This window comes from Psammomys obesus, unplaced genomic scaffold, assembly GCF_907164565.1.
Source record: "Psammomys obesus unplaced genomic scaffold, mPsaObe1.curated_primary_1811, whole genome shotgun sequence".
NCBI classification, from domain to species: domain Eukaryota; kingdom Metazoa; phylum Chordata; class Mammalia; order Rodentia; family Muridae; genus Psammomys; species Psammomys obesus.
This window is the reverse complement of record NW_026596100.1, coordinates 4253212-4258574: the sequence shown is the minus strand read 5'-3', so window position 1 is coordinate 4258574 and position 5363 is coordinate 4253212. Positions and strand designations below refer to the sequence as shown.

At 41.2% G+C, this 5363-nt stretch overlaps 1 non-coding gene across 1 annotated transcript; it reads right to left on the bottom strand.

The window, feature by feature from the left end:
- Positions 1-5018: 5018 nt before the first annotated feature.
- LOC129692166 (small nucleolar RNA SNORA17) lies at positions 5019-5150 on the bottom strand. The gene has a single exon (XR_008722644.1). It is a non-coding gene; the product is annotated as a small nucleolar RNA SNORA17 (small nucleolar RNA).
- Positions 5151-5363: the final 213 nt, after the last annotated feature.

Genomic DNA, 5363 nt, shown 5'->3' with positions numbered 1-5363 from the left:
AACAGGTAGATAGTAAGACCTAGAAAGGACAAGAGCTCCACAATGAGAGCAACAGAACCAAAAAATCTGGGCACAGGGGTTGTTTCTGAGACTGATACTCTACCCAAGGACCATTCATGGAGATAACTTAGAAACCCTGCACAGAAGTAGCCCAAGGCCATTCAGTGTCCAAGTGGTTTCCCTAGTAATGGGAACAGGGACTGTCTCTGGCATGAACTGATTGACCTGCTCTTGGATCACCTTCCTCTGAGGGGAGAGCAACCTTACCAGGCCATAGAGGAAGACAATGCAGCTACTCCTGATGAGACCTGATAGACTAGGATCAGAAGAAAGGAGAGGGGGACCTCCCTTATCAGTGGACTTGGGGAGGGACATATGTGGAGAAGGGGGAAGGAGAGTGGGATTGGGAGGGGAGAAGAGAGGGAGCTACAGGGGGGGGATTCAAAATGAATAAACTATAATTAATAATAAAAAATTAAAAATAAAAAACTATACAGAACAGAAGAAAAATAAGATTTTTTTTAGGTTATTTTACAACACAATCAGTATCAGGATGTACTACATTCTTAAATTCTAATTCCTCTGTTCCAAACAGGGTTTTTCAATTCCCCTTTTTTGGTTCCTAGTTTATTATACACAGCCCCCAAAAATCAATCTGATCCTTCAACACTTTGTCAAGAGTTATTCTCACCTAATCATCTAGTTTTACTGCTCAGTATGTCCACCTTCCCCCAGACAATGTAACACGAGTTAGAAAACAGTATCATGTATATTTAAAATATGTGTATTCATATAAACTATTTTAATGTTTGTATTACTTGTGATGTTAGTTAATATTTCTACTCAACAGTGTCATCATTCTACATGTAGTAGAAAAACGGAGGAAAGTAGGCCATTCTATATCTTTAAATAGTCTTCAGAAATGTAAATGTTCAATAGCTTATCAGGAGGCTTCTGCCCTGAGAATTCTGAATTTCCTTCTCAGCAGCCCTTAATTGTCTGAAGGTCTGGAGTGCCTTGTGACACTTGCCCTATCTGCTCTGGCACGTCACCTGATTGTGTCATTGTGTTGCTTGAACTGTGCTAGTTTAGGATAGGAAAAGGGTTCTCCTCCAGAATCCGTGACCTTACCAGCCACGGGTATTGACTAGATCGACAGTACTTGGCATGAATCCTTCCTACACAGTGGTCTTTAAATCAGTTAGGTAACTGATCATTTCCTCTAGGAGATAAAAACGGTTATCACACTTTTGAAAATATCTTTCCATGTTGGTCATATTTGTTCATGGGCATTATAACCAGAAAAAACAAAACAAACAAACAAACAAAACCCCAAACATTAATTACTTTTCTCCCTTGGAAGCTCGTTTGACATCTTCAGATACTATGAGAGCTAGACTCAAGGAGCATGCTTCTAGATGGTTTCAGCTCAATTATTCCATGTCCTGTATCAAATATATGTGTTTTTTTTTCAGCAATCATGTCTTATTTTCTAGACAATAAACAAGGGTAACAGTGTGAAAAGAGACCCAACATTCTGGAATTGGGATTTTTGTAGCTAGTCTATGTATATATGTGATAACGTTATCACCCTAAACATGATAACTTTATTTAAACACATGCATGCACTTTTTAAGTGCAAATAAATAAATATACAAAATAATATAAGTACCTATGACTTTTTTTATTATTATTTTTTTATTAATTACACTTTATTCATTTTGTATCCCCCCGTAAGCCCCTCCCTCCTCCCCTGTCGATCCCACCCTCCCTCCCCTTTCTGCATGCATGCCACTCCCCAAGTCCACTGATAGGGGAGGTTCTCCTCTTCTTTCTGATCTTAGTCTATCAGTTCTCATCAAAAGTGGCTGCATTGTCCTCTACTGTGGCCTGGTAAGGCTGCTCCCCCCTCAGGGGGAAGTGATCAACGAGCAGGCCAATCAGATTATGTCAGAGGCAGTCCCTCTTCCCATTTCTATGGCACCCACTTGGACACTGAACTGCCATGGGCTACACCTGTGCAGGGGTTCCAGGTCATCTCCACGAATAGTCCTTGGTTGGAGTATGAGTCTCTGGGAAGTTCCCTGTGTTCAAATTATCTTGTTCTGTTGCTCTGCTTGTGGAGTTCCCGTTCCCTCCAGCTCTTACTATTTCCCACTTCTTACATAAAATTCCATTCACTCTGCCCATCAGTTGGCCATCAGGCTCAGCATCTGCTTTGACATTTTAAAGAACCTCAGTATTTTTATTCCTTCTACCTTTCTCTGTATGGCTCTCATTTCCCATTCTCTTGATAAAATATATGTCCATATTTTTTTCTTATTTTCTTTTTTATAATACCAAACCCAAGTGGTCAGCCTTAAGCACATAAACTTATAAGCAACTAAGTAGACTAAGTTGTTTTTATTTGTATATGAATATATAACAATAACAATTAAAGAAGAAAAATCATGAGTACAAGAAAGAGGAGGGAGGACAGAAGAGTAGTTAGATAGAGGGAGAGCGGTGAAAATTATGTAAATACAGTACTTAGCTGTGAATTCAGAAAGGAAGGTATATAGCTAAAATTGTTGATTTTTATGCTTTTGTTAATAGCTTTATATCATTACACTTCAAGTGTTTCTTTGGTTTTACAATTTTGTAATCTTAAAAATTTCTATATTGTTTGAAATCAGAGCCACTCTAAACTTCCAGGGGCTGCCTGGAAAGGTAGCAGGGAACTGAACCCTGGACTCTCAAATTCAGGCTCAGGAGACTTATCAATTGAGCTATCCAGATTGGAAGGGGGAGGATTCTAACATGGACTCTATTGCCTGCTTTTGGATCTGCTCCTCCTGGCAGGACTCCCTTGCCTGGCCTCGGGGGATGAAGATATGTGCAGTCCAAATATGACTTGATGTTCTGGGGAAGGCTAATACAGGGAGAAGTGGGCTTCCCTTTTCTGGGGGAAAAGGGAAAGGAGAAGAAGAAAGGAGGGGAAGTTGGGAGGAACTGAGAGGAGGGAAGGAAAGGGTCACTCTCTGGATGTAGAGTAAATAAACTAATACAAAAATTTTAAAAAGTAAAAAGAAAATCCACATTGTATTCCTCAAAATAATTACTTGTGCATTTTGAATGCAATTCTTACGTTTGCATAGTTTATTATTTCTGATGCATATTTGTTCTGTTCCTTTTGTCTGTGTGCATGTGCAGTCTGTTCTTGTACTGATAACATCATTCTATCTTTTTTTTTTAGTCTAGTTTGGAAGACATTTCTTCTTCTTTGTTTCTCTCTGTTGTCGTCACCATTACCATCATCCTCATCATCATTATCATCACCACCAACCTTATTTTAGGGGTCAAACTTAAGATCTTATTTAGGTATGACACCAAAGAGCCAAATCTTCAGCATTTGTCTTTTGTTCTTAAGTTTAGGTCTATGCTTATCTACTGTACATACCTAAAGCATGATGATCTCTCAGCCTGATCAGTACTCCTATTCTCCTGTAGAAATTTGTCCTTACACTGTACTAATTTATTCATGTAATTTCTGTTTTATGTTTTAAAAAATATATCGATTTGCAGTTGTTATTCCCAAGGGTTTTATGACTTGGAAATAAACTATTATGTATATTTATTTTCAAATGCAAATAAAACTATAGATATTTAAATAAAACTTATAATGCCATTCCAAAGCTATTGAGAAAGATACAAGATTAATGTAGACTTTTTAAAAAACTTTTTACTGGTTCTTTGTGAATTTCATATTATGCACCACAGTCCCACTCATTTCCCTCTCCCTTCATACCCACACTCGACCCTTGAAACTTTCCCTCTAACAGAGAAAAAGAAATCTTGTTGGGGAAGCTGCAGTGTGTCACAGGGTGTCCCACAGTATATTCTTTTGTTCACTCTTTTGCGCTTGCAAATGTTCCTTGCAATGACTTGTTGGTCTAGTAGGAGGCTCTTGGCTTCTGCCACTCTATCAAAACTGGAATCTCATCAGGACTTCTGTAGGATGACCAGTTTTGCCCTGTGTTATGGAGACCTTGTAGTTTTGGATTTGTAGGGCTGGCACGTGAGCAGTTCATCGATGGGGTAGATGTTGGGGTGGGTCAATTCAAAGCCCTGGATCTGGGCCTGTAAGGTATCTGAGCTGGTCATCCCAATGTTTCTCCTGCTCTCATGCCCTCATTGCCTGATCACCAGCTATCCAAAAAGCAGGGCCAGCTCTATCCTGCTGCCCAAGTAAGGTGCAGGGAGGGCATGCTCTCCTGAGTGTTACAGCTGGTGAGAGACTGACCATTTCTCCTGCTCTCATGACTCCAGCTCTCCTGTTCTCTTGCCCCAAGAGACAGCTCTCTCAGTATGCTCAGATGAGGGGTGGGGCCAGTTCTGCACAGCCCTTAAACATCAGCATGTCCCTGGGAGGCAGTGCAGACCAGGGACATCTACTTGGCCTTTGGTGGTAACAGAGCCTGCTGCTGTAGGGTCACAGACCCAGATATGGCCACTAGCAGCATCAGAGGCCAGCACCGCACCATGGTCCCAGATGACATCACCAGCTACTCACATCAACCTGTTTCTCCCTACCCTTGAGTCTCCAGTTCTGCCTGTCTCCATTGTGCCCATATCCTTCTGTTTCTCTTTCTCTTCCATTTCTCCAGCACTTACCTGCTCCTTTTATTGGTGCCAGGAGTCTCCGAGTGTCGCAGGGTGCTCTCAGAGTGCTACGCCTTGCTTGTACATTATGACATCAGGCAGGATCTATCCCCAGGCCTGTACAGCCCAGGCCTAGTGGTCATCTCAGGCTAGCTTCCTGTCATGGAACCATCACACTGTTCTGGTGGTCTTCTGTCTAGTGATCACTCTCACCTGGTTCTTGTGGTCCCAGGCAGTCTAGTCTCTTACCTGCTCCCCATCCTGACATCCTGTGTGAGACTGCATGGGGCCAGGCTGGTAGTTGCCTCAGCCATGCTCCTTATCTGGGAGCCCTGGTGCCAGCCTGGTGGTCATCTCAGCATCAGTTTTTTTTAAGGCATATTAAGTTACTAATCATTCAGACATTCATAGGTCTGAACACTAACTATAGACATGGCCTCTCTCTTCTCTGCCACCTACTGAGATACACGGGACACAGCAGCTACACCTGTAATGCCTCTAGGGGCAGTAGTCTTTCATTCAGAAGTCAATGGTTTTATTCAGGACTCAGTTATGTATTTAGTTTTTGTCATGACTCTTTAGTGACTAACAGCCATTATTATTCTCTCTATATTTTTTTATAAGTTGAATTTGAAGGGAAAAAAATGTCTGTACCTATGTAGGGTGGAATTTCTCAGAATGATTTAATTGAGCTGATTCTGAAAACAACAAATGAACAAACA